This window comes from Pleurodeles waltl, chromosome 6 (assembly GCF_031143425.1).
Source record: "Pleurodeles waltl isolate 20211129_DDA chromosome 6, aPleWal1.hap1.20221129, whole genome shotgun sequence".
Classification (NCBI taxonomy): domain Eukaryota; kingdom Metazoa; phylum Chordata; class Amphibia; order Caudata; family Salamandridae; genus Pleurodeles; species Pleurodeles waltl.
The window spans coordinates 91,913,417-91,928,361 of record NC_090445.1 but is presented as its reverse complement, the minus strand read 5'-3'; the positions used below and the strand labels follow the sequence as shown (position 1 = coordinate 91,928,361).

The 14,945-nt window shown below is 47.1% G+C and overlaps 1 protein-coding gene across 1 annotated transcript in view; it reads left to right on the top strand.

Moving 5' to 3' along the window:
* Positions 1-14,945, top strand: part of THRA (thyroid hormone receptor alpha) — a 678,981-nt gene that overhangs the window by 602 nt on the left and 663,434 nt on the right. The window lies entirely within an intron of this gene.

The window sequence follows — 14,945 nt, the reverse complement described above, 5'->3', positions numbered from 1 at the left end:
ACGTCAGATAACTCTGAGCAGGGCGGGCTGATCTGGGATGTTTGACATGTTTAAGACGGAGTCCGCTCCGGGGGGCGTCTTGCTAGTTTTTTAAAATTAGTTTACAATAGTGACAGGCGGGGGCGAAGGGGCTGATGTCTGCAGGATGGGGTCTCATAGCCACGGGCTGGGGGCCGGGGTGTCCTCTGGCACGGGGGTCTGACATAAATGACGGGGCAGGGGGTGTGGGAATTGTGTGCCAGGGAGTCTGACATTTATGGGAATGGGCGGCTGGCTCTGACAAGGGTCTGACATGCCTGGTTGGGGGGGATACTCAGGCGAAGGGGTTTTGCTTCTGGAGGCGCTGGAGGGCAAACCAGGGCCTTGGAGATGTCTGCGAAACAGAGTTTGATAGCTTAGGGTGGGGGTGTCCTGGCAGGTCTAGGGCGCGTCTTCCTCTGCGATACGATAGCTCCTAGAAGCGGCTGACAGCTCTTGGAAAGGGGGTCCCAGGCGCTAGGGACCTGACAGCTGTGGCAGAGTAAAAGTCTGGCCGCTCTGTTGGGGGCCTGACAGCCCAGGAAGAGGTTTGTTGAAACAGTTTCAGAGCAGGGGTGGGCACGGCCAGACAGCTCCAAGGGGTGAAGGGGAGACATTCGCCTGTGCGCTGCACTCTGCACTGCTCGGCTCCCTCGACCTGACCTCGCCCCAGACTGCCAATGCTAGGTACACCCCCAGACCTCTGGCGTAGGTGGCTTAGCCTGTAAGCATCATGCCTGCATTCCAGTGATTTAAATGACCAACCAGTGCATTATGGGACGTGTAGTTCTTTACTTTGGCGTCAACATTTTCCCAAATATAAATGTAAAGTGCAGGAGGTGAAAGCAGTGTTCTGCCGGTGGCAGTGAGTGGCGTCCTTGGTAAAGGGCGAGCACGTGGCGTGCTTGGTGTAACGCTCGGGTCGCACCATGTGCACGTTTATGCCTCGTGTCACGCATATGACCGGGCATGGGGCACGCGGGCAAAATAGAGGAATTCAACACAATATGGGCGTAGAGGGAGTTAACACGCGCACACCGCGAGCCCACAGGGGCTGTGCTGCAGGATGCTACGCACGAAGCGGGAGCTGCGACACGGGTCACTCTCACAAAAGTGTGTGTGTCCCGCTGTCTCTTCCGATCACCGATTCCCCGCCTCCCTCACGTTCTTTCTTCCCCCGCCCTTTCTACACAGACTCCTATCCCTAGCTTGTTTTCTCTTTCCCCTTTCTCTGTCACACTTCGTTCATCTCTTTCTCAGCTCCTCCTCTCTTCTCTCCTCCCTGTTTGTCCTTTCACACACTCTGTGCCCCCCTCTTTTCCGTCTGTCTCTCCTCGAATAAGAAATGGCAGAAGTAAAAGTCGAAAATTCGGTGGCTTATAGAGACAGTACATGACCGTGACGTCAGTCGAGTTATTTCGTATGAAGTACAAACCGAAAGAGAGAGGGGCTGCTGTGAGCATCTCCCCCCCCATCACCTCATGGAGCTGCAGCGCCGCTCTCTGCTCTGGCCTTCAATGTCACAGTTGTTCAAGGCGCCCTTTGAACTTTCCCGCCCATTCCTAGTCTGTGTGCTTCACTTGACCCCACTCATGCCCGAAGTTTAAAGTGGCCCGGGCTTCCCTGACAGTTTATCTCACTAACGCAACAGGGCCAGAACACTTCACAGCAGGACTGCTGCACTCACACTGAAGAGTACAAGCACTTCACAGCAGGACTGTGGCACCTTTTTACCGAGCAGTACAAGCACTTCACGGAAGGACTGCTGCACTCAGACTGAAAAGTACAAGCACTTCACAGCAGGACTGCTGCACTCCTACAGAAGAGTACAAGCACTTCACAGCAGGACTGCTGCACGTATACTGACAGTACAAGCACGGCTACTGCACGTATACTGAACAGTACAAGCACTTCACAGCAGGACTGCTGCACTTGCACTGAACAGTACACACACTTCACAGCATGACTGCAGAAAATTATATTGAACAGTACACGCATTTTGCAGCAGACTGCCGTACTTAGACTGAGCAGCACAAGTACTTCACAGCAGGACTGCTGTACATAGACTGAACAGCACACACACTTGGCAGTAGGACTGCTGCACTTTCACTGAACAGTACAAGCACTTCACAACAGAACTGGTGCCCATACACTGAGCGGTACAAACACTTCACAGCAAAGCTGTTCCACTTGCACTGAAGAGTATAAACAGGACTGTTCCACTTATACTGCATACCAGCACCTCACAGCAGGGCTGCTGCACATATCATTGAGTATACCAGCACTTCACAGCAGGGCTGCTGCACATATCATTAAGTATACCAGCACCTCACCGCAGGGCTGCTGCACATATCATTAAGTATACCAGCACCTCACCTCAGGGCTGCTGCACATATAGTATACCAGCACTTCACCTCAGGGCTGCTGCACATATCATTAAGTATACCGGCACCTCACCGCAGGGCTGCTGCACATATCATTAAGTATACCAGCACCTCACCGCAGGGCTGCTGCCCATATCATTAAGTATACCAGCACCTCACCGCAGGGCTGCTGCACATATAGTATACCAGCACTTCACCTCAGGGCTGCTGCACATATCATTAAGTATACCAGCACCTCGCCGCAGGGCTGCTGCATATATCATTAAGTATACCAGCACCTCGCCGCAGGGCTGCTGCACATATCATATAGTATACCATCACCTCACCGCAGGGCTGCTGCACATATCATTAAGTATACCAGCACCTCGCCGCAGGGCTGCTGCACATATAGTATACCAGCACTTCACAGCACGGCTGCTGCACATATCATTAAGTATACCAGCACCTCGCCGCAGGGCTGCTGCATATATCATTAAGTATACCAGCACCTCGCCGCAGGGCTGCTGCACATATCATTAAGTATACCATCACCTCACCGCAGGGCTGCTGCACATATCATTAAGTATACCAGCACCTCACCGCAGGGCTGCTGCACATATAGTATACCAGCACTTCACAGCACGGCTGCTGCACATATCATTAAGTATACCAGCACCTCGCCGCAGGGCTGCTGCATATATCATTAAGTATACCAGCACCTCGCCGCAGGGCTGCTGCACATATTATTAAGTATACCATCACCTCACCGCAGGGCTGCTGCACATATAATTTAGTATACCAGCACTTCACAGCACGGCTGCTGCACATATTATTAAGTATACCAGCACCTCACCGCAGGGCTGCTGCACATATAATTTAGTATACCAGCACTTCACAGCACGGCTGCTGCACATATCATTAAGTATACCAGCACTTCACAGCACGGCTGCTGCACATATCATTAAGTATACCAGCACCTCACCGCAGGGCTGCTGCACATATCATTAGGTATACCCGTACTTCACAGCAGGACAGCTTCACCTCTACTAACAATTGCAACTCTGCAAGCCAGGGCTTTAGTAGCTGCGGCGGTGGCAGGGAGGTTCCATGGGATGTTTTCTGTTCTTTCACATTAAATGATTTAATTGCTATTTGAGGCCTTCTTGACTTTGATAGGAGGCTGGAAGATCTATGCACAGAAGGTAATAAATAAACAACTAGAAAGCGAATGACATACAGAGCTAGAGTGAGGCCCATTTGTTCCAAGACAAACTCTGTGCCCAAGAGAGAACGTGCATAAACATGAAAACTGGAACATAAATCAGTGGAGAGAGGGGAAACAAGAAAATGTGTGAGAGGAAAAAAACGAAAAATATAACCAATGCCAGAAATAAATAAGGGGAGTTTATCATTTTGAAAGGAGAAAAAAGAATCAGAGAAAGAAAGAAAACTAAAGGAAAGGCAGTGAAAGAGAGATAAGGATTGAAAATGAAACATTAAAGAAGGAAAATGTAAAGATGAAAAAAAGTTGCAGACACAAGGCAGAAAGATGAAAAGCAGGGAGGAGAGAAGGCATACAAGATGGAGAGATAAAATGATGGAAGGAAAGGTGTAAAGAAAGTGGAATGACATGCAAGCAAAGACAGAATGAAACAGAAATAAAGAAACAAATAGAAACACTGTAGGGCTGGAAAAAGGGAAGCAGGACTGAAAAAAGCTGGAAATAAAAAACAAACGAGGACCTAAATAAGAATGAGATCGTGCAAAAAAGGAAGTAACACAGAAACAAAGGAATAAACTCCAATAAAGAAGGTGTGGACACTTGTTCCCCCATTTACTGCTCTGCATCGGTCATGCGGGTGTAGTTTAAAGTGGAGAGGCTATTTTTCTGCCTACTCCATTGAGTACACGCACTAAAGAACAGTGCAAGCACTTCGACGCAGGGATGCTGCACTTATAAAGAACATTACGAGCACTTCACAGCAGGAGTGTTTTGCTTGTATTGAAAGGTACATACTCTTGAAAGCATGGCTGCTGAATTTATACTGAGCAGTACAGGCACTTCCAAAACTGGGCTGCTACACTTATCGTTCATATTATCAGCACCCACGGCAAGCCGATATGGTTATGATTTCCAACACTTAATGCCGGGCTGTTGTATTTATAATTACTAGCACTTCAAACATGGGCAGCTGTACAAATAAACACAAACACCAGCACTTCAGTGCAGGCCTGTCACTTGTAAAGGACAATACACGCACTTAACTTCACAGCAGGTCTGATGTACTAATACAGGAAAGCACCAGCACTTCACAGCAGACCTGCTGTATTAGTAAAAGAAAGCACCGGTACTTCACAGCAGGCCTAATGGCCTAGTAAAGGAAACCACCAGCACGTCACAGCAGGAGATCTGTACTAATAAAGGAAACCAGTGGCACTTCACAGCAGGACTACGTCATAGCAGGAGGTCTGTACTAATAAAGGAAAGCACCAGCACTTCACAAAAGGACTACTGGACTAGTAAAGGAAACCACCAGCACTTCACAGCTGGATAAATGTACTAATAAAGGAAAGCACTAGCACTTCACAGCAGGAATACTGGAGTACTAAAGGAAACCACCAGCGCGTCACAGCAGGAGATCTGTACTAATAAAGGAAAGCAGTAGCACTTCACAGCAGGACTACTGGATTAGTAAAGGAAAGCACCAGCACTTTACAGCAGGAGGTCTGTACTAATAAAGGAAAGCACCAGCACTTCACAGCAGGATAAATGTACTAATAAAGGAAACCAGTAGCACTTCACAGCAGGAATACTGTAGTACTAAAGGAAAGCACCAGCACTTCACGTCAGGAATACTGGATTAGTAAAGGAAAGTACCAGCACTTCAGAGCACACCCCCTGTACTTCTAATGGACAGTACCTGCATCTCTTAGCAGGGATGCTTTACTAATAAAGGTCAGTACCACTCTCCCTGTTGGATGCTGTAAAGGACAATGCTGGCACTTCATAGCAGCATTGCTTTACTAATACTCGACACTGCCTGCGCTTCTCAGCGGGGCTGCTGTATTTTATAAAGGACAGTGCAGTACTTCCCAGCAGGGCTGCTGTATTTATAAAGGACAGTGCAGTACTTCCCAGCAGGGCTGCTGTATTTATAAAGGACAGTGCAGTACTTCCCAGCAGGGCTGCTGTATTTTATAAAGGACAGTGCAGTACTTCTCAGCGGGGCTGCTGTATTTGTAAAGGACAGTGCAGTACTTCCCAGCAGGGCTGCTGTATTTTATAAAGGACAGTGCAGTACTTCTCAGCGGGGCTGCTGTATTTATAAGGGACAGTGCAGTACTTCCCAGCAGGGCTGCTGTATTTATAAAGGACAGTGAAGTACTTCCCAGCAGGGCTGATGTATTTTATAAAGGGCTGTACAGTACTTCTCAGCGGGGCTGCTGTATTTGTAAAGGACAGTGCAGTACTTCCCAGCAGGGCTGCTGTATTTGATAAAGGACAGTGCAGTACTTCTCAGCGGGGCTGCTGTATTTATAAAGGACAGTGCAGTACTTCTTAGCGGGGCTGCAGTATTTGTAAAGGACAGTGCAGTACTTCTCCCCCGGGGCTGCTGTATTTATAAAGGACAGTGCAGTACTTCTCCCCCGGGGCTGCTGTATTTATAAAGGACAGTGCAGTACTTCTCCCCCGGGGCTGCTGTATTTATAAAGGACAGTGCAGTACTTCTTAGCGGGGCTGCAGTATTTGTAAAGGACAGTGCAATACTTCTCCCCGGGGCTGCAGTATTTGTAAAGGACAGTGCAGTACTTCTCCCCCGGGGCTGCTGTATTTATAAAGGACAGTGCAGTACTTCTCCCCCGGGGCTGCTGTATTTGTAAAAGGCAGTGCAGTACTTCTCCCCGGGGCTGCAGTATTTGTAAAGGACAGTGCAGTACTTCTCCCCGGGGCTGCAGTATTTGTAAAGGACAGTGCAGTACTTCTCAGCAGGGCTGCTGTATTTGTAAAGGACAGTGCCGTACTTCTCAGCGGGCTGCTGTATTTATAAAGGACAGTGCAGTACTTCTCAGCGGGGCTGCAGTATTTACAAAGGACAGTGCAGTACTTCTCAGCGGGGCTGCAGTATTTACAAAGGACAGTGCAGTACTTCTCAGCGGGGCTGCAGTATTTACAAAGGACAGTGCAGTACTTCTCCCCGGGGCTGCTGTATTTGTAAAGGACAGTGCAGTACTTCTCCCCCGGGGCTGCAGTATTTGTAAAGGACAGTGCAGTACTTCTCCCCCGGGGCTGCTGTATTTATAAAGGACAGTGCAGTACTTCTCAGCGGAGATGCTGTATTTATAAAGGGCAGTGCAATACTTCTCCCCGGGGCTGCTGTATTTACAAAGGACAGTGCAGTACTTCTCAGCGGGGCTGCAGTATTTACAAAGGACAGTGCAGTACTTCTCCCCGGGGCTGCTGTATTTGTAAAAGACAGTGCAGTACTTCTCCCCCGGGGCTGCTGTATTTATAAAGGACAGTGCAGTACTTCTCAGCGGAGATGCTGTATTTATAAAGGACAGTGCAGTACTTCTCAGCGGGGCTGCAGTATTTGTAAAGGACAGTGCAGTACTTCTCCCCCGGGGCTGCTGTATTTATAAAGGACAGTGCAGTACTTCTCCCCCGGGGCTGCTGTATTTATAAAGGACAGTGCAGTACTTCCCAGCAGGGCTGCTGTATTTTATAAAGGACAGTGCAGTACTTCTCAGCGGGGCTGCTGTATTTGTAAAGGACAGTGCAGTACTTCCCAGCAGGGCTGCTGTATTTTATAAAGGACAGTGCAGTACTTCTCAGCGGGGCTGCTGTATTTATAAGGGACAGTGCAGTACTTCTCAGCGGGGCTGCAGTATTTGTAAAGGACAGTGCAGTACTTCTCCCCCGGGGCTGCTGTATTTATAAAGGACAGTGCAGTACTTCTCCCCCGGGGCTGCTGTATTTGTAAAGGACAGTGCAGTACTTCCCAGCAGGGCTGCTGTATTTTATAAAGGACCGTGCAGTACTTCTCAGCGGGGCTGCTGTATTTGTAAAGGACAGTGCAGTACTTCCCAGCAGGGCTGCTGTATTTTATAAAGGACAGTGCAGTACTTCTCAGCGGGGCTGCTGTATTTATAAGGGACAGTGCAGTACTTCTCAGCGGGGCTGCAGTATTTGTAAAGGACAGTGCAGTACTTCTCCCCCGGGGCTGCTGTATTTATAAAGGACAGTGCAGTACTTCTCAGCGGAGATGCTGTATTTATAAAGGACAGTGCAGTACTTCTCAGCGGGGCTGCAGTATTTGTAAAGGACAGTGCAGTACTTCTCCCCCGGGGCTGCTGTATTTATAAAGGACAGTGCAGTACTTCTCCCCGGGGCTGCTGTATTTGTAAAGGACAGTGCAGTACTTCTCCCCGGGGCTGCAGTATTTGTAAAGGACAGTGCAGTACTTCCCAGCAGGGCTGCTGTATTTTATAAAGGACAGTGCAGTACTTCTCAGCGGGGCTGTTGTATTTATAAGGGACAGTGCAGTACTTCCCAGCAGGGCTGCTGTATTTATAAAGGACAGTGCAGTACTTCCCAGCAGGGCTGATGTATTTGATAAAGGGCAGTACAGTACTTCTCAGCGGGGCTGCTGTATTTGTAAAGGACAGTGCAGTACTTCCCAGCAGGGCTGCTGTATTTGATAAAGGACAGTGCAGTACTTCTCCCCGGGGCTGCTGTATTTATAAAGGACAGTGCAGTACTTCTCCCCGGGGCTGCTGTATTTGTAAAGGACAGTGCAGTACTTCTCCCCCGGGGCTGCTGTATTTATAAAGGACAGTGCAGTACTTCTCCCCCGGGGCTGCTGTATTTATAAAGGACAGTGCAGTACTTCTCCCCCGGGGCTGCTGTATTTATAAAGGACAGTGCAGTACTTCTTAGCGGGGCTGCAGTATTTGTAAAGGACAGTGCAATACTTCTCCCCGGGGCTGCAGTATTTGTAAAGGACAGTGCAGTACTTCTCCCCCGGGGCTGCTGTATTTATAAAGGACAGTGCAGTACTTCTCCCCCGGGGCTGCTGTATTTGTAAAAGGCAGTGCAGTACTTCTCCCCGGGGCTGCAGTATTTGTAAAGGACAGTGCAGTACTTCTCCCCGGGGCTGCAGTATTTGTAAAGGACAGTGCAGTACTTCTCAGCAGGGCTGCTGTATTTGTAAAGGACAGTGCCGTACTTCTCAGCGGGGCTGCTGTATTTATAAAGGACAGTGCAGTACTTCTCAGCGGGGCTGCAGTATTTACAAAGGACAGTGCAGTACTTCTCAGCGGGGCTGCAGTATTTACAAAGGACAGTGCAGTACTTCTCCCCGGGGCTGCTGTATTTGTAAAGGACAGTGCAGTACTTCTCCCCGGGGCTGCTGTATTTGTAAAGGACAGTGCAGTACTTCTCCCCGGGGCTGCAGTATTTGTAAAGGACAGTGCAGTACTTCTCCCCCGGGGCTGCTGTATTTATAAAGGACAGTGCAGTACTTCTCAGCGGAGATGCTGTATTTATAAAGGGCAGTGCAATACTTCTCCCCGGGGCTGCTGTATTTACAAAGGACAGTGCAGTACTTCTCAGCGGGGCTGCAGTATTTACAAAGGACAGTGCAGTACTTCTCCCCGGGGCTGCTGTATTTGTAAAAGACAGTGCAGTACTTCTCCCCCGGGGCTGCTGTATTTATAAAGGACAGTGCAGTACTTCTCAGCGGAGATGCTGTATTTATAAAGGACAGTGCAGTACTTCTCAGCGGAGATGCTGTATTTATAAAGGACAGTGCAGTACTTCTCCCCGGGGCTGCTGTATTTGTAAAGGACAGTGCAGTACTTCTCACCGGGGATGCTGTATTTGTAAAGGACAGTGCAGTACTTCTCACCGGGGATGCTGTATTTGTAAAGGACAGTGCAGTACTTCTCACCGGGGATGCTGTATTGGTAAAGGACAGTGCAGTACTTCTCAGCGGAGATGCTGTATTTACAAAGGACAGTGCAGTACTTCTCATCGGGGATGCTGTATTTGTAAAGGACAGTGCAGTACTTCTCAGCGGAGATGCTGTATTGGTAAAGGACAGTGCAGTACTTCTCAGCGGAGATGCTGTATTTACAAAGGACAGTGCAGTACTTCTCATCGGGGATGCTGTATTTACAAAGGACAGTGCAGTACTTCTCAGCGGAGATGCTGTATTTGTAAAGGACAGTGCAGTACTTCTCAGCGGAGATGCTGTATTTGTAAAGGACAGTGCAGTACTTCTCAGCAGGGCTGCTGTATTTGTAAAGGACAGTGCCGTACTTCTCAGCGGGGCTGCTGTATTTATAAAGGACAGTGCAGTACTTCTCAGCGGGGATGCTGTATTTACAAAGGACAGTGCAGTACTTCTCACCGGGGATGCTGTATTTATAAAGGACAGTGCAGTACTTCTCATCGGGGATGCTGTATTTGTAAAGGACAGTGCAGTACTTCTCAGCGGAGATGCTGTATTTGTAAAGGACAGTGCAGTACTTCTCAGCGGAGATGCTGTATTTATAAAGGACAGTGCAGTACTTCTCAGCGGAGATGCTGTATTTGTAAAGGACAGTGCAGTACTTCTCAGCGGAGATGCTGTATTTACAAAGGACAGTGCAGTACTTCTCAGCGGGGCTGCAGTATTTACAAAGGACAGTGCAGTACTTCTCAGCGGAGATGCTGTATTTGTAAAAGACAGTGCAGTACTTCTCCCCGGGGATGCTGTATTTATAAAGGACAGTGCAGTACTTCTCATCGGGGATGCTGTATTTGTAAAGGACAGTGCAGTACTTCTCAGCGGAGATGCTGTATTTGTAAAGGACAGTGCAGTACTTCTCATCGGGGATGCTGTATTTGTAAAGGACAGTGCAGTACTTCTCAGCGGAGATGCTGTATTTGTAAAGGACAGTGCAGTACTTCTCAGCGGAGATGCTGTATTTATAAAGGACAGTGCAGTACTTCTCAGTAGAGATACTATTCTAATTAAGGACGCTGTTCAATTGTATGAGGACCATAGTGGCCACTAGGATTAATGTGTATAGCAGTATTCATTCAGTAAATATCTCCACTCTAGAGACAAATATTCCTTTTGTTAGAGGGCGTGAATTATCCGCTTCTTTTATCTTACGGGTAACACATATTTTGAATGAAATCCGGTAGTACAGCACATAACAAATACTACCGCAGCGCATCATTTTCTAGCATGTAATTTTTCTTTCAGTGTTACACAAAATTTGTATTTTGTATATAATCGTTATTATAAAAACATACATGCAAATTCTGCTTTTTGTTTTACAAGTTGTATTCTACTTGAGATAAAGTTTACTGGGTAGTTTCTAGAGAAGGCACTTGTTTTTTATTATTCTAAAAATTATATTTCTTCGCATCGTTCTAACTTTAATGCTTCCTTTGGTGTTGACGCGTTTCAGCCTAAATACACTCTTCAGGCCTTCCGAGGATAAAAACGACTGCATTAAAAGTTCACAGTATGCTCAAAAACGCGATCTTAGTGGTTGCGTTCTTCAGTAAGTTGTTTTACCTGTTTGTGTCACTTTAATTCCACCAATAGTTTTTTTTTTTTTAGATTCCCTGGTTTATTTTCAGTCAAGGTGAACGCTTCTCCTGTCCTTGGGGTGTCACCTAACTCTTATCAGGTAAAGATGTAGGCTCGAGGTTGTGCACAAGTGCTTTAGTGCAGCTCTCAAGCCTGTGGGGTTATTACTCAGATTCCATAAGGCTTCATCAGATGAAACCAGGCTTTAACATTTCACAGCAGGGAAAATTCATCTTTGCTAGTAACATAAGTGGTTGTTACTGCTTTGAGCTTGTGTGCCGAGTTTCCCTAAATGCAAGACTTTGAGATACAACCATCACAATGGACTGCACACCAGTGAGGCTGCATTTTTTTTTAAAGTGTAAACAAAGTGATAACTTCTCCCTTGATACCCTAATACAGCAGAGGATGAAGTTTAACACGACCATGCATGCACACCGACTAAGGATAAGCTAGGGTGATTCACATTCCGTTTGTGATTTTAAAGGAAAAGAACCAGAGGAAATGCCCTCTTAAAGAACAGACACATGACAGTGATACTGTTGGACATACTATCAATTATTTAATGCAGTCAGTCTTGTTTTTTCCTGAGAAGGCCTGGAAAGTTTATTTAGTCTGAAACATGTTGTTACGGAGGAAAGCAGGAAATACATGTGGTTGTTTGAATAATGAAAGCCAGTGCTTTCTCTAGAAATTACTCTGGTAATTGCAATTTAAATTCAATACCTATTAATTGTGTTGTACTTATAAAAGGTGAAAGCAAAAAGAACACATGATTGACTCAATGCTGATCAATGCCACCGTTCACCCCCAGTCCTAGAGATCTGGGTTTAATCTATTGTTTTTTTGCTCACCACACCACCCCAGTTTGGACCCAGCCACGTGCAAATCAGTCTTGACCCTGCTCCCTGGGGAACAGTCCAGCCTGAACTGCCAAGCCAGGTCCTCCCTGGACCAGAAACAAGCATCCTAGAACGGGTTTCAGGGGTATCGCTCCTCATAAGCCAGGCTAGCTTGAATCCAGTGGCACAGTGAGCACAGGACCCACATCTGGGCATACCCTTCCCACTTAGGGTGACAAAATCAAAAAGAACAGATGATGGATGGAATGATGAACAATACAAGCATTCACCCCCAGCCACAGAGATCTGGATTTAATCCATTGTGGTTGTTGCCCACCACGCCACCCGTGTTTTGGCATACCCTCCCCACTATATAAACCTATAAAAGGTATCAGAGACTAATAAGTAAGTTTTTAAATATATGAATATGATAAATCATTGTTTATATGGTGCATATCTTGTATAAAATTGAAAGGAAAATAAAATCATAGATAAATTACTTGTTGTGGTAGAACCTGATTTCTACCATATTACTGGATGTAATTGAAAATAAAAAATAGTGCCAAATGCTGAAAACGAGTAATGAAGCGCAATTAACAATCTCTTGTAAAAGCAATATTAATTTTTCCTTGGTTGGGAAATATTCCCAGAATAAAGAAGGTAGTTATGAAGGACGGCACCAGCAAATCACAACAGGGCAAGTGCTATACTTTTTAAATACACCACCACCGGTTCACAGCAGGGCTTCTGTATTTATTAATGAGTGTCAGCAACTCACAGCACAGCCTCTCAGTAGGGCTACTATACTAATATGGGCCAGTACCAGCACTTCACAGTAGGTCTGCTGTACTTATAAAAGACAGCACCAGCAGTTTACAATGGCTGCTGCATTATTAAAGAATCCTACCAGCACTTCACAGCAGGGCGGCTTTATTCATAAAGGACAGTACAAGCACTTCACAGCAGGGCTTCGGTATGTACACAGGCCAGTGCAAGCACTTCACAGCAGGGTTGCTTCTTTTAACAAAAAGAGTGTCTGCACTTCACAGCTTGCACATTTATTGAACAGTTCCATCCCTTTCTAGGCAAACTGTTGCTGCATTAACAAGCATTTACAAATGCAGTATTTCCCCCCTTGCCATACTATCTTTACAAAAGTGTCACTTGTAGTTATTCTTCTCTTCTCCAAACCGACTTGAACTGAACTGAAGATACAATTATTTACATTTGTGCTTTGGCACTAGCATACCATAGATCATCACTATTAAGTCAAGACCAGCAAAGTAGTTACCATCATACCATACATGTTAACAATATGACATGAATAACTACCATATTTCAGGGGAAACATTATAGTATGTATGGGTGCCATAGATTTCTCTAAAATGTCACAAATTACTGCAGTTTTGCCACAACTACCATTATACTAAGGGCGGGCACCAGTGTAACATGGATGTGCACAGTATGCCAAGAATGACAAACGCACTGTCCGGAACAACATTACACCAAAGATAGGCTTCACGGTACCATGAAAGACCACATTATGACTGGAATTACCACCGCTTATGCAACGGTCAGCATTTTAGTGGAGTGGGAATCATGCCAAAAGTGGTCCACGGCTCATACAACCAAAGACCCGCCTACATTATCCACAGCCTGAACTTCCACCAACAGTTGAGAAGAATACGCTCTGCCTTCCTATCACTTGCCCATACTTCCTGTATCTACTGAAGCAGAAGTGGACAATGCTTCTTCTCCCACATTGCAGCTAAGACCTGGATCAGCCTCCCTGTGCAACTCTGGACCATTTCTTCAGCTCCAGAATTCTGAAGGGCCCACAAGACCTGGTTGATCAAATGAGCAATTGAGACCTGCAAGCGCCTGGATACCCCACGGGGTGATTAGACGTGCTTTATAAATCCTGATTGATTGAAAAATTGCCAATTATTGTACTAAGGCCTGCATTTTAGCAGTGGTGAGTATCACACCATGGATTCCTACAAGCTACCAAAAATTACCACCTATATACAAAGGCCATTTGTTTCCAGGGGTGGTCAATGCGATTATCTGAAGGATGCCACAAGTTGTCAAAATTTACAAGCATTATACAAGAGTCATAATTGTAGTAGGGATGGGCAGTTTCTATTGTACCATGGATGTCCACAAGTTGCCAAGAACTGTCACTATTATGCCAGGTCAAGCATTTTCCTAGGGTGGACACTACACACAATACTTGCACACACTCACACTGAGAGCCACACACTTTAACAGACAAACTCACACAAACACATACTTGCCTTCCGTTGCCTACCAACTCCTGATGATACTCCAGGTGCCTCTCCTCTTGCTCACATGACGGGCCCCTGCTCCCTGATTGGTGCTCCTTTGAGTATGAAAGGGTGGATGGGAGTGCCTCTAACATCCAGGAGAGCGGGCAAGAGGGAGTGCCTGGTTGTGATGGAGAAGCAGTATGGGAGTGCCTCAGGGGGAGTGGCCAGGTCAGTGTGCCCCAAGGGAGAGTGCAAGCAGGAGTACTTTTGTGAGGGCAAAGAGCAAGCAGGGAGATCCTGGTGGGGGCAGGAAGTAAGCAGAATTATCTCAGTGGGGGCAGGAAGCAAGCATGAGCATCTCTGGGGCAGGGAGCAAGTGGGGGTATCTTGGCGGGGGCATGAAGCAAGCAGGAGTATCTCAGTGGGGTCAAGGAGCTACTGGAAGTATTTCAATGGGGGCAGGAAGCAAGGGGGAGTATCTCAGTGGGGGCAGGAAGAAAGCGGGAGTATCTTGGTGGGGGCAGGAATCAAGCGGGAGGCAGTATCTTGGTGGGGATAGGGAGCAAGTGGGAGTATCTCAGTGGGGCAGGTAGCAAGCAGGAGTATCTTGGTGGGGCAGGGAGCAAGCAAGAGTATCGTGGTGGGGGCAGGGAGCAAGTGGGAGTATCTTGGTGGGGGCAGAAAGAAACCAGTAGCACTTCAGGGGTAAGGAGCACATGGGAGTGCCTCATGCAGTGGGGAGGGTGTGCCTGGGTCAGAAGTGAGCTGAGGGGGATAACAGGTGTGCTTCAGACAGCCCCATGAAGAGTGGGCAGATTGGGAGTTTCTGGGGGAGAGAAGTTGTGTGCAGGATGGTTCTTTCCA